At 41.2% G+C, this 27,302-nt stretch overlaps 1 protein-coding gene across 13 annotated transcripts in view; it reads right to left on the reverse strand.

Annotated features, from left to right (window-relative positions):
* TAB3 (TGF-beta activated kinase 1 (MAP3K7) binding protein 3) overlaps window positions 1–26,214 on the reverse strand; it is an 89,046-nt gene extending 62,832 nt beyond the window's left edge. For 11 of the 13 annotated variants that reach the window (XM_025439385.3, XM_025439398.3, XM_025439358.3 and 8 more), the window contains exon 1: window positions 26,074–26,214. The gene's annotated coding sequence lies outside the window, so the exon portion shown is untranslated. Of the gene's footprint in view, window positions 1–25,685; window positions 25,840–26,073 lie in introns of those variants that run through there. The other 2 variants (XM_049107303.1, XM_049107302.1) reach the window with 1 other exon arrangement.
* Between the last annotated feature and the right edge of the window lie 1,088 nt (window positions 26,215–27,302).

Here is a 27,302-nt window from a genome sequence, read left to right on the forward strand (position 1 = left end):
CCAAAAGACAAGCAATAACAAGTGTTGGCAAGGACATGGAGAAAAAGGATCTGCTTGTAATGTAATGGGTATAGCCATTGTGGGAAACAGTATGGAAGTTTCCCAAAAAATTTAAAAAAGAGATATTACACAATAATTCACTACTGGGTACTCACCCAAAGCAAATGAAAACATTAATTCAAAAAAATATATGTGCCCTTATGTTTACTGAAGCATTATTTACAATAGCCAAGATAAGGAAGCAATCCACATGTCCGACCATAGATGAATGGATGAATGAAGATATGGCAGGTATGTATATGTGTGCATGTGCATATATAATGGAGTATTACCCATAAAAAAAGCTATCTTGCCATTTGAGACAATATAGATGGGGACCAAGAAGATATTATGCTGGGACACCTGGGTGGCTCAGCGGTTGAGCATCTGCCTTCGGCTCAGGAAGTGATCCCAGAGTTCTGGGATCGAATCCGCATCAGGTTCCTGCAGGGAGCCTGCTTCTCCTCCCTCTGCCTATGTCTCTGCTTCTGTGTCTCTCATGAGTAAATAAATAAAATCTTTAAAAAAAAAAAGGAAGGTATTATGCTAAGTGAAGTCAGAGAAAGACAAATACTACTATGATTTAATTTAATGTAGAATCTAAAAAGCAAAACAAACAGACTCTTAAAAATGCAGAGAACAAACTGATGGTTGCCATAAGGGAGACAGGTGCGGGACTGGGTGAAACAAAGAGTAAAACCTGCAAACTTTTTTTTTTAATGATTTTTATTTATTTATTCGTGAGAGAGACAGAGACACAGGCAGAGGGAGAAGCAGGCTCCATGCAGAGAGCCCGATGTGGGACTCGATCCTGGGATTCCAGGATCACGCCCTGAGCCAAAGGCAGACACTTAACCGCTGAGCCACCCAGGCATCCTAAGACCTGCAAACTTCTAGTTATAAAATAAGTCATTGAGGGCAGCCCCAGTGGCCCAGCAGTTTGGCGCCGCCTGTTGCCTGGGGTGTGATCCTGGAGACCCGGGATCGAGTTCCGCGTAGGGCTCCCTGCATGGAGCCTGCTTCTCTCCCTCTCCCTCTGTCTATGCCTCTCTCTGTGTCTGTCACGAATAAATAAATAAAATCTTTAAAAAAAATAAATACCAATGTAACATTATATGCTACTTATATAGCATACACAATTTAAAATTTAAAAAAGAAAAAGAATGCAGTCTTCAGTTCCCTAAGAGGCTATGTTAACAATACAAGAACTGACTAGATATTTCAGGTCAACCAAGTAGCCCCACTGAATGAGGAAAAATTCTTTTGCAAAGAAAGATTACAGCTAATAATGGCAGAAGTGACCAAATTAGAACAATAACTACACTGTAGCATGCATGCATGTATGTATATATTTTTAAGTAAACTCTACCCCCAATGTGGGGCTTAAACTCAAACCCCCAAGATCAAGAATTGCATGCTCTATCAATTCAGCCAGTCAGCCCCCTCAATTTTATATTTTTTAATTAAAATAACCAATTCATGCATTGGTAATCAATGGATGGTAAAAGAATCAGGTATAAAGTGGGGTTTCATGAAGGGATCAAGACATTATCACCTGAGCCCTCTGACAAATCAAACTATATGAAAAATTTTTCTAGAGAACCAGGAAAACTTCAACATGGACTAAATATCATATAAGCTATTAAGAAATCATTATCAGGGCAGCCCCAGTGGCCCAGCAGTTTAGCGCCGCCTTCAGCCCAGGATGTGATCCTGGAGACCCCAGATCGAGTCCCACGTGGGCCTCTCTGCATGGAGCCTGCTTCTTCCTCTCCCTCTGCCTTTGTCTCTGCCTCTCTCTCTCTGTCTCTCATGAATAAATTTTAAAAATCTTTAAAAAAAAAAAGAAATTATCAGGTGTGTTGTATATGATAATGCATTACAGTAATATAAGAAAATGTGTTTTAGAGACATATTTAGAAATAAAATAATGTCTTGGGTATGCTATAAACTCTCAGCAAAATAGTAGGGTGGAGGAAGAGGAAACAAGAATGGTGAAATGTCGATGACTACAGCACAGAGGTTCACTTTGTGTACATCTCAAAATATTCACAAATAAAAAAGGTAAAAATAAAAGTAATCAACTAGGAGTCACTACTGAATCCTTTAAGAAGAAAACATCAATGAATTCATTTTTAAAATATTTTATTTATTTATTCATGAGAGACAGTGAGAGAGGGGCAGAGACACAGACAGAGGGAAAGGCAGACTCCCCGCAGGGAGCCCGATGCAGAACTCAATCCCAGGACTGGGATCACAACCTGAGCCAAAGGCAGATGCTCAACCGCTGAGCCACCCAGGCAGGCATCCCCATCAATGAATTCAGATGAATGGATAAAGAAGCTGTGGTCTATATATACAATGGAGTATTACTTAGCCATTAGAAACAATGAATACCCACCATTTGCTTCAATGCGGATACAACTAGAGGGTATTATGCTGAGTGAAGTAAATCAATCGGAAAAGGACAAACATTATATGGTTTCATTCATACGGGGAATATAAAAGAGTGAAAAGGATTATAGGGGAAAGAAAATGAGTAGGAAATATCAGAGAGGGAGACAAAGCATGAGAGACTCCTAACTCTGAGAAACGAATAAGGGGTAGGGAAAGGGGACATGGGCGAGGGGATGGGGTGACTGGGTGACAGGCACTGAAGAGGGCACTTGACAGGATGAGCACTGGGTGTTATATGTTGGCAAATCGAACTCCAGTAAAAAAAATATATCAAAAAAAATTTTTAAATAAATAAATAAAAGTTGACCGTTTTCATTATTTTGTACAGAGACTGCAGAAAAAGAAGCTGGGGATATAAAACTAATGCAAAGGTTCTTAAGGAGACAGTCCAGAGATAAAATCCTTAAAAAGCCAACACTATTCTATTTAACTATCAATTTAATATTAGCATTAAAATTACCAACCCTATTAATTATAATTATCACAGTATCATTTACAAATGATAAAATTACATATATTAAGTATTTATTGAAAAGTTACCATATGCAAGGTTCTGCAATAAGTGATACAGAAAGATTGTGAATCCCATGCCCTGTTTTAAAGCTTCCACCTGAGCTGGTAAAAAAAAAACATACTCCATACCCTAGTAACAAACAACAAACAGTTCACAGAAGGGAGAGATGGGTTCAGGTAAGCAAGTTTACTGAAGAAAAATAATCAAAATAAACAATAGAAAAGATAGAGGATTAAAAAAAAGGGGGGGCAGCCCAGGTGGCTCAGCGGTTTATTGCCGCCTTTGGCCCAGGGCATGATCCTGGAGTCCCGGGATCAAGTCCCGCATCGGACTCCCTGCGTGGAGGCTGCTTCTTCCTCTGCCTGTGTCTCTGCCTCTCTCTCTCTGTGTCTCTCTCATGAATAAATAAATAAATCTGTCTCTGCCTCTCTCTGTATCTCTCATGAATAAATAATATATTTATTCATGAGAGACACACAAACACAGAGAGAGAGAGAGAGAGGCAAAGACATATGCAGAGGAAGAAGCAGGCTCTTTGTAGGGAGCCCAACATGGGACTCGATCCCGGGTCCTGGGATCATGTCCTGAGCTGAAGGCAGATGCTCAACCACTGAGCCACCCAGGCATCCCAACATTTGTTTTTCTAAAAAAGATTTACTTGAGAGGGGCACTTGGGTGGCTCAGTAGGTTGAGCATCTGCCTTCGGCTATGGCCCTGACCCCGGTGTCCTGGGATCGAGCCCGACAGTGGGCTCCCTGCTCAGTGGGGAGCCTGCTTCTCCCTCTCCCTCTACTTACTGCTCCGACGCGTGTGCACGCACGCTCTGCCAAATAAATAAATAAAACCTTAAAAAATTTTACTAGAGAGAGATGTGTGCACATGCACACATATGCACAAACAGGGACAGAATGGGAGAGGGTAAGGGAGAGGAGGAAACTCCCCATAGAGTGCAGAGCCCCACACAAGGCTTGATCTCAGGACTCTGAGACCATGAACTGTTGAAATCAAGAGTCAGATGCCTAACCAACTGAGCCACCCAGACGTCCCTCTATCAACATTTCAAAGTATGATAGATCTGTCAGTGGGACAGGAGGTAAAACTAATAAATGAACTTCCAAGAAAAGAATCCTTAGGGATCAAAAAAATATAGTTCTTGAAAAAAAATGGAGTAATACTGAATTTGAGGGCACATTCTTATACCCTTAAATGCATAGTAACTAAATGCTATGTGACTGAATATACTTCCAAGTAAAAAGGCCATCTGACATTTACAGACCTATGAGATCAAGGTTACCAAAACAAGAGCGTTGAAAATGAGATGTGAGCACCATTTAGAAGCAGAAGCACCACCATACTTCTGGTGAAACACCAACTCTACTGCTGCAAAAAGGGTCCAAGGCAGAAAAGTTTGTTCTCCTTAAGATCCAGATGATCAGAGCAAACAAGATTTTGGCTAGGATCTTAATTAAGAGTGACCGAAGTAGCAAGAAAAAAAAGCCTTACAGAAGATATCCAGTAAGGGAGAGAATTTGACTTTTTAAAATTTATTTTATTTTTTAAAAAGATTTTATTTGGGATCCCTGGGTGGCGCAGCGGTTTAGCGCCTGCCTTTGGCCCAGGGCACGATCCTGGAGACCCGGGATCGAATCCCACATCGGGCTCCCGGTGCATGGAGCCTGCTTCTCCCTCTGCCTGTGTCTCTGCCTCTCTCTCTCTGTGTGTGACTATCGTAAATAAATAAAAATTTTTTTAAAAATTAAAAAAAAAGATTTTATTTATTTATTCATGAGAGATAGAGAGAGAGAGAGAGAGAGGGAGGCAGAGACACAGGCAGAGGAGAAACAGGCTCCATGCAGGGAGCCCAAAGTGGGACTCTATCCTGGGACTCCAGGATCATACCCTGGGCTAAAGGTGGCACTAAACCGCTGAGCCATGGGGGCTGCCCAGACTTTTTTTTTTTTTTAAGACTTTATTTATTTGACAGACAACACCAAGAGAGCACAAGCAAGGGGAATGGCAATGAGAGAAAAAGAAGCAAGCTCCCCACTGAGCAGGGAACCCAATATGGGGGATCATGACCTGAGCCAAAGGCAGACACTTAACCAAATGAGCCACCCAGGTGCCCCAAGAGTTTGATTTTAATCATAAGAATGACAAGGATGGCAAATGTGTTAGAAAGAAAAGAGTTATCTTTCAAAACTGGAAAAACTGAAGCATGTCTAAAGACAGGGAAAGGGACTGACTATACATGTGCAGATGAGAAAGGACTGGTAACAAAACAAGCTTTCCAACAGCACAGAGGAGTTGGCAAATTCCAGAGCTACTGGACCCATGTTCTAGAAATGGCAGGGGGTGGAGGGGTGGCAATGAGCATGGGATATGAAGGAGTCATCTCCCAACTATCTCATTCCTTAGGACATGAAACATGAAGTCATTATATCATTTACTTTATAGACAAAAAAGCATAACATGACAAAACTAAGCAATCAGTATCCATAGGCAAGCATTAACAGGTCATAAAAGATGAAAAAACACTCTAATGGGCACAAAGGACATATGCCTTTAACCAGGTGTAGGGCCACAGACAAGTCACTTAACTTCTCTCAGGCCCTGTTTCCTCATCCTTTATGTAATACCATATAACTATCGCACCACCTCACAAGGCTGTTGTGGAAATTACACAAAGAAGGAAAATGGTTCTCACTTGTAAAGAACCTTATTAATTCATGAGGCTGTTTGAGAGCTCTCACAGAACAGCAAAAAGGAATCTCTGCAGAACGGCATCCATTTTTCTATTTCAAAAGGACAGATATATATTTTATCTACAAACAGATAAACCTAATACCAATGTAATTATGGTAAAAGTGTAGCTAGAAAAGCACTCTTTTCTATGACAGGAAAAAAAAATTTACCTGATATTGTACATCCCAATTTCAATAGCAATTAAGAGGGATTTCATGTTCTGAGAGTCATTCCAGACACTATTTTTAGCTGAAACTTAAATACAACAAATCTGTCCATTGTCAAGGTCTAGAAACTGCCTAAAGTTGAAGAGACTTAAAATGCTGAGTATCCTGGTAAAATTTTATTTTGATCTACATACACACACACACACACATAACCTTTTGATACAAACGTACAAAATTATCCAAGCATGCACAATTACATAAGACAAAACTTAAAGAGAACTAGGGGCTAAGTCTGAAGTCTTAAAGAAACATGACAAAAATCAAATTCTGCCATAAAGAGCCAACAGGACTTCTCTTGGGTATGTCACTTTAGGTGATTTGAACCAATCTTCCTGCGGAAGTAAATAGAGCTGCACAGAATTTAAGAAATGACTTTTTTTTAAAGATTTTATTTATTTATTCGTGAGAGACACAGAGAGAGAAGGAGAGAGACAGGCAGAGGGAGAAGCAGGCTTCCCACAGGGAGCCTGATGTGGGACTTGATCTCAGGACCCTGGGATCACGCCCTGAGCCCAAGGCAGACATTCAACCACTGAGCCACCGAGGCATCCAAAAAATAACTTTGTTAATGGATTGAAGAACCAACAGGATAGTGCTTTTGGATTGATTAGAGGACAATCCAGAAGAAACTAGAAGTTAAACTATATCTGACAGCCTGACAGGCTGAGAGACAAAAGGAAAATCCTCTTCTCCCACATTCAGGTTAGGAACCTGAAGAGCAGCACCTTATTAGTAAGGCTGAAATAGAAATGAATCGGTCCATACACTGAATGCAATTTGGCCTTGAGTCATCTGGTTGGCCCAGAAAAATCTTAAAAGTTGAAATGAGACTAAGCAATTCTGGATTCTCTCAAGCAGATACACAAAAATATGGAATACCTGGATAGCTCAAGCGGTTAAGTGTCCAACTCTTGATTTTAGCTCAGTTCATGATCTCAGGGTTGTGAGAATGAGCACTCTGTCAGGATCTACACTGGACGTAGAACCTGCCTTAAGATTTTCTCCCTCTCCCTCTGCCCTCTCTCATTCATAAATAAATAAATAAATAAATAAATAAATAAATAAATAAATAAATAAATAAATAAGCAAGCAAGCAAGCAAGCAGATGCCACAAAAATAAATCCCTTCTGGAAGATATCCTTGGCCTCAAATAATTTGTCAAGTAATTTTTGAAATCCAATGCCCAGCATACAATTAAAGACAACTGGGCACTTGAGGAGACAAGAGAACAAGATCAAAACCCACAGAAATAATAAACAAAACAAAAAGTGACTCATAGGGACTCCAAATATTGGAATTATAACCAGAGATTTTTAAATTACAACTTGATCTCTGCAATGAAAAAAAAAGCCATAAAAAGTGAAATAGCACATTTTTACAAGAAACAAAAAGTAATTCTGTTCACTGAGAAATACAAAAACTGAAATTAAGAATTCAACAAACAAATTTAACAGCCAGTGGGATAGTAAATCAGAAATCAGACCAACAGTTGAGACTGTAAACTAATACAGATCAGGAGGGAAAAAAAGCTTGGAATGCAGTAGAAGATATACCATACAACACAGTTAATTGGAATCGTAGAAGAGAAAACAGTATTGGGCAGAACCAGTATCTGAGTAGCTGAAATTTTCCAAAAATGATATATGATGTCAAACCACAAACTTAGGATTCTCAATGGGGGTGCCTGGGTGGTTCAGTCGGTTAAGCATCTGTCATCAGCTAAGGTCATGATCCCAGGGTCCTGGGATCCAGCCCATGTCAAGATCCCTTAGGCAGGGAGTCTGCTTTTCCCTCTCCCTCTGTACCTCCCCCTGCTAGAGCAGTCTATCTCAAATAAATAAAATCTTAAAAACAAATGCTCCGTGAATTCTAAGCTCACAATCAACAAAGAAAAACTGAACAGCATGGGGTTAGGGGGATGACTTTCATTTTTTTTTTAAAGATTTTGTTTATTAGGGCAGCCCCGGTGGCTTAGCGGTTTGGCGCCGCCTTCTGCCCAGGGCGTGATCCTGGAGACCCTGGATCGAGTCCCACGTCGAGTCCCACGTCGGGCTCCCTGTATGGAGCCTGCTTCTCCCTCTGCCTGTGTCTCTGCCTCTCTCATAAATAAAGATTTTGTTTATTTATTCATAGAGACACAGAGACAGAGGGGCAGACACACAGAGGGAGAAGCAGGCTCCATGCAGGGCGCCTGATGTGGGACTTGATCCCGGGTCTCCAGGATCACGCCCTGGCTGAAAGCAGGTGCTAAACCGCTGAGCCACCCAGGGATCCCCTGTTTCTGTGTATTTTTTAATTTCTCTTTGACCCATTAGTGTTCAGTAGCATGTTTAATCTCCACATATTTGTGAATTTTCTATTTTTCTTCTTGTAATTGATTTTAGTTCCATACTATTGTAGTTGGGAAAAGATGCTTAAAATGGCTTTATTTCTTCTTAGAACCATTTGGTAAATCATATATTTATAGAAATTTGTCTATTTTGTCTGAAGCTTCAAATGCATTGGCATTACAATTACACTTTTGTTTAATGTGTTCAGGTTCCTTAGTGATAGGCCTCCCTTTTATTCTTCGATTTTTTTTTATTAAAAAATAGCTTTGAGTGTACAATTTAGTGGGGTTTTTTTTAAGATTTTATTTATGAGAGAGAGAGAGAGACTGAGAGAGGGAGGCAGAGACACAGGCAGAGGGAGAAGCAGACTTGCATGCAAGGAGCCTGATGTGGGATTCAACCCCGGAATCCGGGAGCACGCGCTGAGCCAAGGCAGGTGTTCAACTGCTGAGCCACCCAGGCGTCCCCAATTTAGTGGTTTTTAATACATTCACAGAGTTGTCCACCATCATCATAATCAATTTTAGAACAGTTTCATCCCCCAAAAAGAAATCCTGCTTTCATTAGCAGTCACTCCTCATTATCCCCCAGCCCTTTCCCTCTTCATCAGCCCTAGGTAATCACAAGTCTTTTTTCTCCTTATAGATTCATTTATTCTGAAATTTTCACATCAATGGAGTCGGGATATTTGGTCTTTTCTGACTGACTTCTTTCACTTTGCATGATGTTAAGGTTTACCTATATTGTAACATGTATCAGTTTTACATTATATTTTTATTGCCAGAAAGTATTATATTGATGTATCATTTTATTTATTCATTTATCAGTTGATGGACATTTGTGTGATTTTTACTTTCTGGCTATCACGAATACTACCATAAACATTCATGTACAAGTTTTCATGCAAATATATTTTTTTATTTCTCTTAGGTCTTTTTCATTCTTTACTGGGTATATGGATCTTTTTCCCCCCTCTGTTTAAAAATAATTTCCGTGGAGGTTTAGCAATTACAGTACTTTTTCCAAAAAGCCATTTTGGATATTTCTCTATTTTGTTAATATCTGCTTTTATGTTCATTTTTTCCTTTTAGCTATTTAGGGTTTATTTTGCTTTTCTTATTCTGACCTCTTAACAGGGATAGTTAGGTATGAGTTCACAACCTTATTTCCTTCCTAACACATGGATTTAAAACTATCATTTCACTTTCAAGTATTGCTTTACCTGAATCCTGTAATTTTTGGGAGGTAATATTTTCATTATTTTGAATCATTTTCTAATTTCTATTGTTATGTCTTCTTTGATCAGTGGGTTATTTAAAATAGTATATAAGTTCTAGTAATATGAGAATTTTCTAAGTGTGCAAATTTTGTAATTGGCTTCTGGCTTTATCACATTTTTCTTAGAGAACTTCCTTTGAGTGATTTTAGTCTAAAATCTCTTCAGATTCACTTTATGGTCAACCTGTGGTCATTTTTTGTAAATACTTAAGTGCTTAACAAGTATATATTCTATAGCTCTTGGATTCAGTGTTCTATGTGTGCCCATTGGTGAAGTTTGTTAACTGTGTTGTATCTGTATCATTACAGATTTCTTATCATCTTATTCTTTTAACTACTGAAACAGATCTTTAAATCTGCCACTGTGATATTGACTTGTCTGTTTCTCCTAGTAATTCTATCCACTTTACCTATATATATAATTTGAGGCCATGTTATCAAGTGCATGCAAATTTAATTATATTGTTCTGGTGCATTAAACATTTTATTGTATTTGAAGTGACTCTTTTAACTGTAGTGACGATTTTTCTTTGATGCCTATTTTGTCTGAAACTAGCTCTTCCATCTTTATTTTGGCTAATGTTTGCGTGATGTATTTTTCTGTCCTTTTAATTTTAATCTTTTTGTATTAGGTTTTATATGGGTCTTTTGAAAGGAATATCTGTAGGTTTTTTTAAAATCCAGTCTGGGGATCCCTGGGTGGCACAGTGGTTTAGCGCCTGCCTTTGGCCCAGGGCGCGATCCTGGAGACCCGGGATCGAATCCCACATCAGGCTCCCGGTGCATGGAGCCTGCTTCTCCCTCTGCCTATGTCTCTGCCTCTCTCTCTCTCTGTGTGTGACTACCATAAATAAAAATTAAAAAAATAAATAAATAAAATAAAATCCAGTCTGATAATCTTTCATTTTTGTGGGGACATTTGATTGATTCACATTTAATATGATTACTGGTATTTTTTTTTAATTTTTATTTATTTATGATAGTCACACAGAGAGAGAGAGAGAGAGAGGCAGAGACACAGGCAGAGGGAGGAGCAGGCTCCATGCACCGGGAGCCCGACGTGGGATTTGATCCCGGGTCTCCAGGATCGCGCCCCGGGCCAAAGGCAGGCGCTAAACCGCTGCGCCACCCAGGGATCCCTGATTACTGGTATTTTGGGATAACTTACAGCACCATATTTCTGTTTCGCTTGTTACGTATTTGTTTCTTCCTTTAGTTTATTTTTTGTATCAGTTTTTCCATTATTGGTTCAAATACCACATACTCACTTTAATTCTTTTTGTGATTATCCCAGCACTTACAGCATGTATATTTCACTTATCACAGTCTAGTGTTAAGCGATACTTTTACTTTCCTCTTGGTTGAAAGCAAGAACATTAAAATTCCTTAGTTCCATTTAACCACCTGCTGATGTACATACTGTTGTCCTGTAATTTCATTTTCTTTTTTTTCCCTTTTTTTTTTTCATTTTCATTTATATGTTTTTTCTTATAAAAAGTGTACATGGGCAGCCCGGGTGGCTCAGTGGTTTAGCGCCGCCTTCAGCCCAGGGCCTGATCCTGGAGACCTGGGATCGAGTCCCACATCGGGCTTCCTGCATGGAGCCTGCTTCTCCCTCTGCCTGTGTGTCTCTCTGTCTTTCATGAATAAAAAAAATAAAACCGGGGAAACCTGGGTGGCGCAGTGGTTTAGCGCCTGCCTTTGGCCCAGGGCGCAATCCTGGAGACCCGGGATTGAATCCCACATCGTGCTCCAGGTGCATGGAGCCTGCTTCTCCCTCTGCCTATGTCTCTGCCTCTCTCTCTCTCTCTCTGTGTGACTATCATAAATAAATAAAAATTTTAAAAAAAATAAAAATAAAAATAAAAAAAATAAAACCTTAAAAAAAAAAGAAAGAAAGAAGTACAATAGAAATTAAAAGGTCAAGAAGATCAATAAAACTAAGATCTGGTTCTTCGAAAAGATAACAAAATTGTGAACCTTTAGCTAGACTCAACACAAAAAGAGGGCTCAAATACATAGAAAACAGAAATCAAAAAGAAAACAGATACCACATAAATTTTAAAAAATCATAAGAAACTACAATAAACAATTATATGCAAACTGAAAAACCTGGAAGAAATGTATAAATTCCTAGAAACATACAACCTTCCAAGACTGAATCATGAAGGAAGAGAATATGTGAATAGAACAATTACTAGTAAGGAGACTGTCAATAATCAAATACCTCCCAAAGAGCAAAACACCAGGACAATGACACTAATGAATTCTACCAAACATTCAAAGAATACTAATTATTCTCAAACTCTTCCAAAAAACGGAAGAGAAGGGAACACTTCCCAACTTGTTTTATAAGGCCAGCATTACTCTGATACCAAAACTAAACAAGGGTACCACAAGAAAATTAAAGGCCAGTATCACTGATGAACACAGATGCAAAATCCTCAACAAAATATTAACAAGGCAGCCCGGGTGGCTCAGCGGTTTAGTGATGCCTTCGGCCCAGGGCGTGATCCTGGGGACCCGGGATCGAGTACCATGTCAGGCTCCCTGCGTGGAGCCTGCTTCTCCCTCAGCCTGTGTCTCTGCCTCTCTCTATCCCTCTGTCACTCATGAATAAATAAATAAATAACATTAAAAAAAATATTAACAAACTGGGACGCCTGGGTGGCGCAGTGGTTGAGTGCCTGCCTTTGGCCCAGAGCATGACCCTAGAGTCCTAGGATTGAGTCCCACATCGGGCTCCCTGCATGGAGGCTGCTTCTCTCTCTGCCTATGTCTCTGCCCCCCCCCCCTCTCTCTCATGAATAAATAAAACCTTTAAAAAAAAATTAACAAACCAAGTTTAACAATACATTAAAAGTATCACACGCTAGAATCAAGTGAGATTTATTCCAGGGATACAAACACACAAATCAATCAATGTTGCACACCACATTAACCAAATAAAGGATAAAAATCATATGATCATCTCAATAGATGCAAAAAATTCAACATCTTTTTATGGTAGAAAGTCTGAACAAAGTGGGAATAGAGGAAACATACCTCAAAATAATAAAGGCTATATATAACAGCCTCTCCGTTAACATCATACTCCTACAGTAAAAAGCTGAAAGCTTTTCCTCTAAGATCAGGAACAACACAAGGATGACCACTCTCACCATTTTGATTCAACATAGTATTGGAAATCTTAGCAGATCAATTGGGCAAGAAAAAGAAATAAAAAGCATTCAAACTGATAACAGAAAAGAAAAACTTAATACTTGTAGATGACCTGATATATGTAGAGAAAATGCTAAAGACTCCACCAAAAAACTGTTAGAACTAAAAGATGCAGTAGTTGCAGGAAACAAAATCAAAACACGGAAATGTGTTGCACTTCGATTAACTAATAACAAATTATCAGAGAAATTAGGGGCGCCTGGGTGGCTCAGCTGGTTAAGCATCTGCCTTCAGCATAGGTCACGATCCTGGGGTCCTGGGATTAAGCCTGGGAATCCCTGCTCAGCGGGGAGCCTACTTCTCTTTCTTCCTCTGCTGCTCCCCCTGCTTGTGCTCTCTTCCCTCTCAAAAAAACTCTTTTTAAAAAGACAAAGAAATTAAGGAAACAATCCTATTTACAATTATATAAAAAAGAATAAAATAGGTAAAAATTTTAACCAAAGAGGTCAAAGATCTGTCTGTACACTGAAAATTGTTAAGATACTGATGAAAGAAACTGAAGACACAAATAAATGGCAAGATATTATGTGCTCATGGATCGGAAGAACTAATATTGCTAAAATGTCCATAACCACTCAAAGCAATCCATAGAGTCAATGCAATCCCTATCAAAATACCAAAGGCAGTTTAGTATTCTGAACAAACAATACTAAAATGTGTAGAACTGGGCAGCAGTTTAGCGCCACTTGCAGCCCGGGGTGTGATCCTGGAGACCCGGGATCAAGTCCCGCGTCGAGCTCCGTGTGTGGAGCCTGCTTCTTCCTCTGCATGTGTCTCTGCCTCTCTCTCTCTCTCTCTCGAATAAATAAAATCTTTTTTTAACATTCTTAAAATAAATAAATAAAATACATTATAAATGTGCAAAGGGCCAAGAATATCCAAGGTGCTCTAAAAGGACAAGCAAGTGGAAGATTCTGTTCTACTGAACATCAAGATTTATGATAAAGTTTCAGTGAAGAAGACAGTGTGGAATCAATGCAGGAAGCAATGGAAAAGAACAGGCAGCTGTGAAACAGAACCACAAACATAGGAATATTTGATTCCCGACAAAAGTAGAGAGAATACTGCTGGGACAATTAGCCATGTAGAAAACAATGATAACATTCCCTTTCTCACACAATGCACAAAAATCAATTTCAAGTACAAGCTAGACCTATATGTGAAAGCCAAAATAATAAAGCTTCTTGGAAGATGAGAGTATCTTCAAGACCTTTAGATAGGGAAGGATATTTTTTTTTTTAGATTTTATTTATTTATTCATGAGACAGACACACACACACACACACACACACACACACACACACAGGCAGAGGGAGAAGCAGGCTCCATTCCATGCAGGGAGCCTGACCCGATACCGCATCTCCGGGACCACACCCTGGGCGGAAGGCGGCGCTAAACCGCTGAGCTACTCGGACTGCCCAGGGAAGAATATTTATTTTTATTTATTCTTTTAATGAAAGGCGAAAGATTTATACGATCCGAAGAGAAAACAGAGTATCTTTTTTTTTAAGATTTTTTAGTTTATTTATTCATGAGAGACACAGAGAGGCTGAGACACGAGCAGAGGAAGAAGGAAGCTCCATGCAGGGAGCCTGACATGGGACTCGATCCCAGGACTCCAGGACCACACCCTGGGCTGAAGGCGGCGCTAAACCGCTGAGCCACCCGAGCTACCCAGGGAAGGATATTTTAAACTGAATCTGAGGGCAGCCCGCGTGGCTCAGCAGTTTAGCGCCGCCTTCAGCCCACGGCCTGATCCTGGAGATTCGGGGCTCCCTGCATGGAGCCTGCTTCTCCCTCTGCCTGTGTCTCTGTATCTTTCTCTGTGTCACTCATGAATAAATACATAATAATCTTTTTAAAAAATTAAAAAAATAAACTGAATCTGATATCTAAGTTAAATACAAAGGAAAATATTTCTAAGTAAGATGACATTAAGGGCAGCCCAGGTGGCTCAGCGGTTTAGTGCTCCCTTTTAGCCCAGGGCCTGATCCTGGAGACCTGGGATCGAGTCCTACCTCAGGCTCCCTGCATGGAGCCTGCTTCTCCCTCCACCTGTGTCTCTGCCTCTCTCTCTCTGTGTCTCTCATGAATAAATAAATAAAATCTTGAATGAATGAATGAATGAATGAATGAGATGACACTAAAATAAAGAATTTTGGAGGGCAGCCTGGATGGCTCAGCAGTTTACCACCACCGCCGCCGTCCGCCCAGGGCGTGATCCTGGGGTCCCAGGATCCAGTCCTGCATCAGGCTCCCTGCATGGAGCCTGCTTCTCCTCCCTCTCCTTATGTCTGTCTGTCTGTCTATCTGTCTCTCTCTCTCTGTGTCTCTTGTGAATAAATAAAATCTTTTAAAAAATAATAATAAAATAAAATTAAAAAAACAAAGAATTTTGGTTACGGACGCCTGGGTGGCTCAGTGGTTGCACCTCCCTTTGGCTCAGGTCATGATCCCTGGGTCTCAGGATCAAGTCCCACATCAGGTTCCCCGCATTGGAGACTGCTTCTCTCTGTATGTCTCCCATGAATAAATAAACAAAACCTTTAAAAAAAGGATTTTGGTTTATCAAAAGACATCAGAAATGGAAAAAACAAGCTCATGCAACCAGCAAGGGCTCATTTCTAGCCTATAATAAAGAACTTCTACAAATCAGCAAATCAAAATAGTCAACAAAGTACATGACACATTCTTGAAGGAATTCAGCCCAAAATAGTTATAAAAGTACAAACCTCAGTCACCTAGAAAATTTAGTTGTAAATACTGAAACTTTACCAGAGATTTAAAGCAAAAGATTTTACTATATATTAACATTTTAAAAAATGTTTCAGGTGTCCATATTAAAATAAACCAGTTCTCTCTTCTCCAGTGAACTCCAAAAGAAATACTTATCATTGAAAAAATCTTTTTTAAAATTTTTACTTATTTATTTATTTATTTATTTTTAGATTTTTTATTTATTTCTTAGAGACAAAGACAGAGAGAGACACAGGGAGAGGAAGAAGCAGGCCCCATGCAGGGAGCCCGACGTGGGTATCCATCCCGGGTCTCCAGGATCTCGCCCTGGGCTGAAGGCGGCGCTAAACCGCTGAGCCACGGGGGCTGCCCAAATCTTTTTTTTTTTAATATTTTATTTATTTATTCATGAAAGATAGAGAGAGAGGCAGAGACACAAGGCGAGGGAGAAGAAGGCTCCATGCAGGGAGCCTGATGTGGGACTTGATCCAGGTACTCCAGGATCACGCCCTGAGCCGAAGGCAGACGCTCAACCACTGAGCCACCCAGGTGTCCCTGAAAAAAATCTTGTTTAAGAAATCTTGGCTTAAAAAAAAAAAAAAGAAATCTTTGCTTACTCCAAGTTCACAAAGACATTCCCCAAAAACTGAAACCTACCTACATATTCCATCAACAACTGAATAATAGTGATACAGCCACACAATGGAATATACCCTAATGAGAAGAAACATCTACAACCATACACAAGAATATAAATGAATCTCACATTCATAACGTTGCCCAAGAGTACAGTAGGATTCCATTTACATAAAGCACATAAATAGGCAAAACTATGTTATGTTAAATGTCAGGGAAATGGTGAAGGAGATGAAGAGGTACAAACTTCCAGTTAAAAAAAAAAAGTCAGGGAAATGGGGGGCGGTGGGTGGGTAGGGTAGTAAACAATCAGAAAAGTGGCTTCTAAGTGGCTGGCAATGTTCACTTTCTTGATCTGGGTGCTGGTACAAAAGTGTGCTCAGTTGGTGAAAATTAACTGAGCTGTTTACTACTGATGTATGCTTTCTGCATATTTAATAAACTTTTAATAAATTATTTCATAGTATGAAGGAATATTTATTTTCCAAAATTTGTTAGGGGATAGGAGAGCAAAAAAGTTTGAAATCTATTGCTTTAGGTCAAATCACACAAATCAAATAACTTATCAAAACTTATGGGACGCCTGGGTGGCTCAGTGGTTGAGTGCCTTCAGCTCAAGACGTGATCCCGGGGTCCGGATCAAGTCCCTCATCGGGCTCCGTTAGGGGAGCCTGCTTCTCCCTTTGCCTGTATCTCTCTCCGCATCTCTCTGTCTCTGCATCTCTCACGAATAAATAAATAAAATCTTTTAAAAAAACAGAACTTAAAAAGTAGGTATTAGATAACATGCTAACTACCAAAAAAATACTCATGGGGTGTCAAACTAACTAGAAACTCACAGTAAAATTGGTTTGAAACTATTCAAACCCAAAAAGATAAACTGATTTATATCCAGATTTAGTGACATAACAATTCATAAAGCTCCAACACAAGCCACGTAATCTTAGGGTTTTATTAAAGAGGGTCTTTCAAATCTAAGAAATGAACTAATAGATTCACACATCTAATCAAATCTCCAAATTTTTTAAAGATTTTACTTATTTGAGAGAGAGCAAGAGCGTGCGCACATGCACAAGTAGGGGGAAGGGCAGAAGAAGAGGGAGAAGCAGACTCCTCGCCAAGCAGAGAGCCCACTGGGAGCCCAACATGGGCCAATCCCAGGACCATGACCTGAGCCAAAGGCAGACACTTAACTGACTGAGCCCCCCACGCACCCCAAATCTCCTAATCTTATAAATGAAGAAACCAGGGTCCTTTGTGTTGGGTTTTTTTTTTTTTTTAAAGATTTATTTATTCATGAGAGACACGAGAAAGGAAGAGGGAGAGGCAGGTTCCCCAAACTGACGTGGGACTCTGGGATCACAAGCTGAACCAAAGGCAGACTCTCAACCACTAAGACACTGAGGCTCCCATAACTTTAACATTTTTAAAAGAAAGAATGACTTGTCATTCTGAAGCTAACTCCATCAAAAGTGTACAGTACATAAAACAACCCATTTTTAGTCCTGTGAAACATATTTTTAAATTATAAAAATGCTTTACTCTCCACTCCATCCCCATAGCATTCTTTCCATGTCATAGGACTTTTTTTTTTTTTTTTTTTTGAAAGAGAGAGCAGAGGGAGAAGAATAAGCAGACTTCCCACTGAGCACGGAGCCTGATGCAGGGCTTGATCCCAGAACCTTGGTATTATGACCTGAGCAGAAGGCAGTCACTTAACTGACTGAGCCACCCAGGTGTCCTTTTATTTCAAACTATAAAGTTCAACGCCAAGAGGAATCCTTGGACTTGCCATCTCCAGGGGAAACACCTGGCCTTCTAAGGATCTGCAGAAAATTCAAATCAGAGAATGGTTTTAGGGACTCTTGGGTGGCTCAGCGGTTGAGTGTCTCCCTTTGGCTCAGGGCATGATGATCCTGGAATCCCAGGATCAGTCCCACATCTGGCTCCCTGCATGCAGCCTGCTTCTCCTTCTGCCTGTGTCTCTGCCTCTCTCTCTCTCTCTGTCTCTCATGAATAAATAAAATCTTAAGAAAAAAAAAAAAACGGAAAACAGTTTTATGGCCACAGATACTTATTCCTTAATGAAATGGGAGGCCTCAATGATATAAATACAAACAATTAAAAATTACTTAACAACTAAATGCAACATGGTATCCTGGATTGGATCCTGGCATAGAAAAAGGACATTATCTGGAAAACCAGTGAAATCAAATAAAATTGGAGTTTAGCTGGTAGAAATGTACCAATGTTAATGTCTTAGTTTTGAAAAATATACTATGGTTATGAATATCCAAGTGAAGGGTATATGAGCAATGTGTACTTTCTTCAAAACTCTTCTGTAAATCAAAAGTTATTCCAAAATAAAAAGCTTATTGAAAAAGAAATGACACCAAGAACTATCAAAAGTTGGTAGCTTAATTCTAACACAATCAAAATGTCTTCATTCTGTATCTTCACATGACTTAAATAGGTGATGGGGGCAGGTTCACAAAAAGGATTCTTTAAATGCCATTTCTCCAATATTACTAAATAAAATAAACCTCAAAAAAGCTTCGAAAATGCTAACTTTAGGTAGGAATGAGAATGAAAAGCTATGAAGCCATTTCTCATTAGAAAAGGAGAACAAAAAAACAAAAAAAAAGAAAAGGAGAACAATACTGTTTAAGAACAAGAGACACAGAGAGTGGACAGCCTAGTAGAGAGGAGTATTCTAGTTGTTTTTTTTTTTTAAGATTTTATGTATTTGAGAGGGGAGAGACCGAGAGAATGAGCGCACACAAGCAGGGGAAGCAGCAGAGGGAGAGGGAGAAGCAGGCTCCCAGCTGAGCAGCGAGCCTGAAGCGGGCTCAATCCCAGGATCATGACCTGAGCTGAAGGCAAACATTTAACCGACTAAGCCACCTAGGCACCTCAGAGAGAGGGGTATTCTAAAGGTCCTAAAACAGTAACACTTAATAATAAATATATGTATGTTATTTATGCACTTGCCTCTGAGTTAGCTGTTTTAATTGCTTTATATATATATTAAGACACTGAACCTTCCCAAGAACCAATACGATTAGCAGTACAGGGACGCCTCAGTAGCTCAGTGGTTGTGTTTGCCTTTGGTTCAGGGCGTGATCCTAGGTCCCGGAATCAAGTCCTGCATCGGGCTTCCTGCATGGAGCCTGCTTCTCTCTCTCTTTCATGAATAAATAAATAAAATATTAAAAAAAAAAAAAGTAAGAAGCACAGTACTAATACCTACATTTTACAGATGAGAAGTTCTGTAAGTGATGGAATAGAGGTTTGAGGGCAACCACCATACTATAAAAAAGCCTTTTGAGGAGCCACACCGGGGAAAAATACTTGTGCCTTCTAGAGATCAGGTCCCACTACTCACCCTGTCCTCAGCATCCACTAGAGAAGCAAGCCCTCTGCCCAAGACTTGGGAGTTCTTCTGAGGACTGTGAAGGAATGTGACTCCCCCATCCCTTCTCCAAGATTGTGCTCATAACCTTGCAGTACCTGATGCACTCAGTGCATATTCTTCTTGAGATACTGTGACACATGCAAGTTAGCTTTTGTAGCACTATCAGTCTTCAAATTCAAATATGTGGGACTGGCCTGGGAATCTGAAGGCCATATGTGACATTATTTCTATGGGAAAATCGTGGTGAATTCCAAAAAGAAAATCTTACAAATGGACCATTTAAAAATTGAGGCTCCCTCTACACAGAATTTGGCCTTATAGATGCCAAGATAATTAAGCAAATTTTAATAAAAGACACTGCAGTTACTCACATAATCCAGTTTTGCTCATATATCAAAGTGGCACAATTTCTTAACATAATAGGAATGGTGCTACTGAAAAAAATTAGCTTAATACTTTATGTATTTCCTGCACTACAGCAAATTTTTGTTTGTTTTTTTTTAAGATTTTATTTATTTATTCATGATAGTCACAGAGAGAGAGAGGCAGAGACAAAGGCAGAGGGAGAAGCAGGCTCCATATAGGGAGCCTGACGTGGGATTCGATCCCGGGTCTCCAGGATTGTACCCTGGGCCAAAGGCAGGCGCCAAACCGCTGTGCCACCCAGGGATCCCTACAGCAAATTTTTGATGTATCCAGCAGTTATACTGCTCTCCCTGGCCCCCCATAAGCTTTGCATGAAAAATTACTACCGAATAAATAAATGCTTTTACTTAGTGTCTTTCATACACACATACATACACCCAGAACAGAAGGGGTGTCATCTCAGAATGTAGTAATAGCAGCAGTAACAATGATGATGACAACATAATAAGAAAAACTAACTCTTCCTGCGTATTTATCATTGCTAGTTATGTTCTAAATATATACTATACATCCTCTGGCTCATTTAATCCTCACAAAAATCCTGTGAGGTAAGTATTACACTACCCCAATTTCAAAAATGAGGAAACAGGTCAGTGATTAAGCAACTTGCCCACAATCACAGAACTTGTGTCAAAAGTAAGATTTGAACATGTAAGCATTTTACCCCTACAAATGTTTTTAACCACTGCACTCTGGGTGTTATTAAATCAACCTGGCAAACTCTTAAGCAAAGGGTGCTTACTCCATTTTTAAAACAAGAGTGGCTTGGAGACAAAAGAAAAAAAGAAAGAAGAGAAGAGAAGAGAAGAGAAGAGAAGAGAAGAGAAGAGAAGAGAAGAGAAGAGAAGAGAAGAGAAGAGAAGAGAAGAGAAGAAAAAGAAAAAAAGAACCTATCTTGCCTTTTATTAGGAGTATGTCTCTTGACCAAGCTAAGACTGAACACACTTAGAACAAATCTAAAATGTATTTTGCTTGAAATCTCTCATTTAATTTGTGTGAACACTACAAACAGTGGTAAAAAGTCATGTAGCTTCAACAACAGACTAATAAAGCTTTATTTTAAAATCATCAAGGTAAAACAAACACATCGTCTCTGTTTACCACTAAGTAAACTAGGATAAAATAACTGCTAGAGTTCAAATACCCTTGAAAAGTTTCAAAACAGCAACAAGAAACAGTGGGAACACGATATTCTTTTTATGACAAAGCAAAACTCTGTTCTTTCCACAACACTGTAACAACTGCTTTAAGGACAAATATTAACTTGGGATGGACTGAACAACTACATTTCAAAACATGTGCCTAAATTCAAAAATTCTTCACTGACAATCTAAAAAGGCTATCAGTTTGTCTCCCAGAAGAGCCACCTGATCCACATAACATACCTAATTTTGGACAGCTGAAAGGTGTGCTCCATACCATCCCACTGAGTAATTAACAAAAAGCATGCAACCCCCAACAACTTCTGGAGCACACACTGATTTTTTTTAAATCATCTATTTGAATCTCAGAACTTGCCTTCCCAGCAAACAAAGGTCTATGTGGCAGGATTCCAAACGAGTCCACAAAAGCTAAAACACCCATAAGAGTACAGAAGTACAATAAAATGCTAAACCTGCATGGGCAATGTTTCTATGGGAAAACTCATTTAGCAATCAACTTAGAATAAAACCACCCCTGCCCCACTCAGCCCTTGAGTAGAATTATTCCCTCCCCTAGGACCATAGGCCTAGGCTTCCATGATGGAGGCAGAGCAGGAGAAAAGGCAGGAAAGACAGCAATTGGCACTGCATGAGGCTTCAGAGTTAGAAGGACAAAAGGCAGAGCTGCAGTGGGAGGAGATCCTGGGATAAGGAAGGCAAGACCTACTTGGGAGAGAAGGATGAAGAGCAGGATGGCACCTGAAAGGAGCAGGGGAAAGTGTGGGGGTCAGAGTGGACTGCAGAAGAGGACAAGGGAGCAGGACCTGCTCCTGGAGCAGATGGTCTTTTACAAACTTTCCTCCTGAATGCTTAGGAGAGGGGAGGAAAAAGAAACCACGGCAAGGATCTTGATGCTGCCTCTCTCACTCTGGCCACTCTCATTCTCCTTTTCAACAAAGAAAGGAGTGGGTTAAGAGGTCTGGTCTGGATCCTTCTTGATCTCCTAGAGCACAGAGACTCAAGAGAAGGGGAATGGACTTCAGCGGAGTTTTGTTGCCCTCCTCACCAGCATCCACCCTGCCAAAGACTTCCGTGTCAATAGAACTAAGGAAAGTAAGGGCTCCAGGTACTTGCAGGAACAACTAGTAGTAGAAAGAGAGGGAGGAACCTAAGGAAATTTGAAGCAGGAAGTGGGATAGCAGAGGATCAGATAAATAAGTTAATAGAACTGCCAACGAATTAAACCATAACTGTTCTTAAATACTTAGGATTGATTCATTTTGACAGTTTCCAGTTATTTCAGCAGGTCCATTTCACTTTTAAACAAACGAGTACTTATGGCCATGGTAATATATTGAGGTTTATTATGTGGAAGATAGGAAAATATACATCTAAATACATGTGAGATAATTTCCTGGTGCCTTTTCTTTATACAGTGGCAATAGAAATCATTTCAGAAAGGCTTTTTTATTTATAGTGAGCACTCCTTTACATTATTGTCAATGTTTTCTTTTTTGTTTTGTTTTGTTGGTTTCTTTTTTTTAGATTTTATTTATTTATTCATGAGAGAGACAGACAGAAAGAGAGGCAGAGACACAGGCAGAGGGAGAAGCAGGTTCCACGCAGGGAGCCCAACGTGGGACTCAATCCCGGGTCTCCAGGATCAGGCCCTGGGCTGAAGGCGGCGCTAAACCGCTGAGCCACCCGGGCTGCCCTTGTCAATGTTTTCACCCCAATAGCCCAAATATCATGAGTAATCACCTTCACAAATAAGGAAGGATATTTAACTCTTTCTTGGGGGTATAATGAAAAACTTGCTCATTCAAACCACACACATACACACACACAAATGCACCCAGAGGAGCACAGGACTTCTTTTACATACAGCCCCTAAAGCCCATGTTTACTAAGACGTGGCTACTTAACTGAGCCCCCCCCCCCCAAACAATTTACTTTTTTTTTTTAAAGACTTTATTTATTAATTCATGAGAGACACACAGAGAGAGAGAGCAGCAGATACATAGGCAAGAGGGAGAAGCAGGTTCCATGCAGGGAGCCTAACGTGGGACTGGATCCTGGGTCTCAAGGATCACATCCTGAGCTGAAAGCGGCGCTAAACCGCTGAGCCACCCGGGCTGCCCCCAACAATTTACTTCTTAATGGACGGCGCAGTAAATTGCAAATTCCATAATTATATTTCCAGAACTCTCAGCCAGGGATGATTCAACAGGTAAACCTAACCAAATGACCAGCTGGATGATGAGTGCCAGACACTTAGCACTCGTTTTTCTTCCCTATTATTTTAGCTGCTACTCTTCCAGGTGAATGCTCTCCTGAACAGAGATAATGGCCAGGAGGCAAGCTCAGCAGCACATCAAAGATGCAAGAGCAGAGACCATTAGGGGACAAAAGTGACTATCAGCCACACACTGGCAAGACGTTCCTGCTGTTTCACTGACATATCCGATACTGCCTGGGAACCTGGAAGATCTTTCACTCCCTAGCCCCATAGAAGATTATGCTGGATCCCAGAATAGCTGCTGTATTTTCTGCAAACGACAAAGTGGATCCAAAACCTCTGTACTAAATTAAAGAGAAAAAAACAACGTCTGTTATCAAGTACTCCACTTGTTGGAGAAAGTAGGTGGGTGGGTGAGTAGGTGGGTGGGGGTGTGTGTGTATACCTCCAAGCTATGATAAAGCAAATTCAGATGCCTAGAAATAGCTGGTATATTATTTTAATAACATAATTTGAAAAACTATTCAGGACCAAAATAAACAAAATATTTGATCTTTGAATTATCCTGAGCATGCTGAAACTGGAGGCAAAGTTACTGAAAACATCTGAATTTCACATAGGTCACTATCAGCTACTAGGAATTCTTACTCATCAGCAGACTTCTGTTAAAATGTTACCTCTGGCTAGAAAATGAACACATCAGAAAAGAAGAAAGAAAAAAAGAAAAGAAAAGAAAAAAAAGAAAAGAGAAAAAAATCTTAAGATTATCTTCAACGAAGAACACTGAAATCTTTCAAAATTACCAACAGAATTGAAAGGTTTCTTTGTATAAAAAATTTCTTTTCGTGAAATTTTTTTATCAACACACACAATTATGCAAAGTATAGTAGAAAACGCACATATTGTAAAATCAGACACACATGAGTTTGGGTCCTAGCTCTGCAATTTTCCAGCTTAATCTCCTCAGAAAAATTACTTAAGAATCCTGGGGGTTAGTGCGGTTATCTGTACAGCAGAAACAAAATTACCTGCACAGGGTGGCTATGAGGATTAAATGCAAACGTACATAACCTAACAAACCCAGTGCCTGAACATGCTCAACATTAGCTCCCTTAGCTCAAACACAAATTGTACAGAATTTGGTAATGAAAAATCTAGATAATTGAAAAGACTCAAATCAACACATGGAAGAAAACTCAGTGACAGAACAAAGATTATGTTTTGACCAATGTAAAGATCAAAGTCATATATTTAATATTCATCTTCACTAAAGTCTTTCCTTTGATTAAGCCAGTTACAGGCAAACGGGGGGAGAGGGGGCTAAAACTGAAAAACTTCGTATGACACTGCTTTAAAAAATATATGTGGGGGCGCCTGAGTGGTTCAGTCGGTTAAGCATCTGCCTTCAGCCCAGGTCATGATCCCCGGGGTCCGAATCAAGCCCAGCATGGGGCTCCCTGCTCAAAGGAGAGCCGGCTTCTGCGGCTCCCTCTGCCTGCCGCTCCCCACCCCCACCTACCCGCTTGTGCTGTGTCAAATAAATAATCTTTAAGAAAAATATGTATGTGTATTTGTTTGCACTCTTGACACCCTCACAAAATTTACCGTGGGCGATGATGCCCTTTAAAACACTGAAAAACCAAACTCTCATCTCAAAAATCTTTTCCTGATCGAAATATTTCTTCTTACAAATGTTCTGATACATGACTGCAAAACATTTACAAAGCAAAGAAAAAAAAATTCTTTCATTCTTCCAAAATGAAAAAGTGAGCAAAAGGAAGCTACGTTTGTTAAATTGTTCTTTTCCATTCATTCTTGTTCTTTTACAAACCAGAATACATCAGATAGCAAAATTACTGTCGGATTGACAAACGTCACTGAAGAACACATGGAATTGACAAGTCCTGTCTGGACCAAAGGTGACAAGTGTCCATAAACAATTTAAATAAATTACGTTACAGTAAGGACAAAAACGCTTTTCATCAACACTATGAGGTTTTGGCTTTGTATGCACCCTACTTTATAACGCATCTTGCCCCCATCCTATCCCCCCAAATCGTTTTTATGCACTTTAATGAGCTGGCACACAGGACTAAACTACACAACTCCAACTGGGAATAACTCTGTCTTTGGACCTCAGAGGGCTCCTTGGGTGATCTTCAAAGAAAGAAAATATTTTCGCCTTACTCCACACCTGCCACCAATTTACAAAACCCGTATAAAACAATTACTATTACTAGTAATCTTCCTCTACATCTCTCAACACCCTCAACAGACCCAACCTTGATGCTCATTAGTCCTCATCCCCAACGCCTTGCTGGGGGGCTTGAAGCCCGTCCACAGAGGTTCACTCTCCGTAATGTCCAGGGTGCGGCGAGAAAAGACATCATCCCCCGCGTTCGAGGGGCGAAGGCCAACCGAGGCCCCCGGCCACTCCCTCTCTCCTCCGCCTCCCGGGGCGTCTGGGGCGGGCGCGCCAGGCCCTGCGCAAACCTTCGGCAGCCCCGCAGTTCCCGGTGTCCACCGCAACCCCAGGCCGAGCCGAGCCCCCGGGACTCCCGCAGTTGCGTGCACGCCCACCGCCTGGACACTGGGTCACCAAGACGACTCCAGAGCCACCTCCGACGCCCAAGCTCGGGCAGGTGCCGGGCCCTCCTCGGGGACACTCACCCGGCAGCCGCTGCTCCCTGTGTGCCGCTGCCTCGCCTTCTCGCCCGCCGCCTGCTCCCGCGGGGGGGTCCGGGCTGGCGCCGCTTCCCCGCCCGACCCCCCTCGGGTGCGCCCTGCACGGGGCCCGGATCCGGTGAGAGGAGCCGGAGCCGGAGCCGGAGCCGCCGCCGCTACCGCCGCCGCTGCTGCCGCTGCCGCCGCTGCCGCCGCCGCCCCCTTTCCTTTCCTCCCTCCTCCCTCAGTGCGTCCCTCCCACCGAGGCCCGCCTCGTATTTCCTGGATCCGGTCTCGGCTAGAGCTCGGCAAGAGAACCGCCAGCTTCAGGACTCCTGTCGGGCGCCGTCGCTCGCCAGGCACAAAGATGGCGCCGCCGGGGACCGCCGAAGGCAATGTCGCGAGACTTCCCCACCCCACCCTCTAGAAACTAGGGGGCGGGGGCCCAGAGGAAAAGTGGTCAATTAGGGCAGCCTGAGCTGGCCTGGGAGAAAACGCTCCCCCAAAGCGAAAATGGGTGGTACCAGTTACCGCGGAAGTTACTGCGCCTGCGCGGAGGCTGGGCTTGACGCATGCCTAGAACAGCTCCTGAAGTAAGACCCAGTTCTCCGTGTTTTACCCGTTTCCTTCTAGAGTCGCGGGGCGGAGACGGAGTGGGCGGAGAAACCAGAACTGAAACCCGGGAAAGGGTTGGGCAGGGCTGCTTGAGAAGAAGGGGCGTCCCCCAAGGCTGGGTCATCCCACTGGAGCCCGAACGGCCAATTTGGCGTCCCTGGGAGTCCGCTAACCCTTTCCTTCTCCCGGCTCTCCCGGTCCCCGAGCGTTCTTTGCAAAGTCTCAGCTGCCCTTTCGTCCCATTGTCGATTCGCGTTTTTTATTGAGAGCTCGCCGGGCGCTCGGAGCCGGGCTTGCTGCTGGAAGCCACAGCCCTCCTGTTTCTCACATCACCATCTAACTTTCTCTTTCGTTTTGGCGCTATGTGAGCCTCCCAGATCGCATAGTATTAACTGCTTCCGTTCCTGTTTGATTTTTCCTCGCCGGAAAAATAAAATGAATTCATTCATTCATTCATTCACATGTGTGTTGTTCAGAGTTTCCTGTGTACCAGGTGCTGAAGAAAGGGACATGTGCTCTGACCTCAAGTAATTTTTAGCCTGGGATGGCGATGGATGAGAAAAAAAGCAACGATGACAGTTCAGCACAGTAAATTCTACAACAAAAATGAGAGAGGAGGA

The sequence above is a fragment of the Canis lupus genome, chromosome X, assembly GCF_003254725.2.
Source record: "Canis lupus dingo isolate Sandy chromosome X, ASM325472v2, whole genome shotgun sequence".
Taxonomy (NCBI): Eukaryota; Metazoa; Chordata; class Mammalia; order Carnivora; family Canidae; genus Canis; species Canis lupus.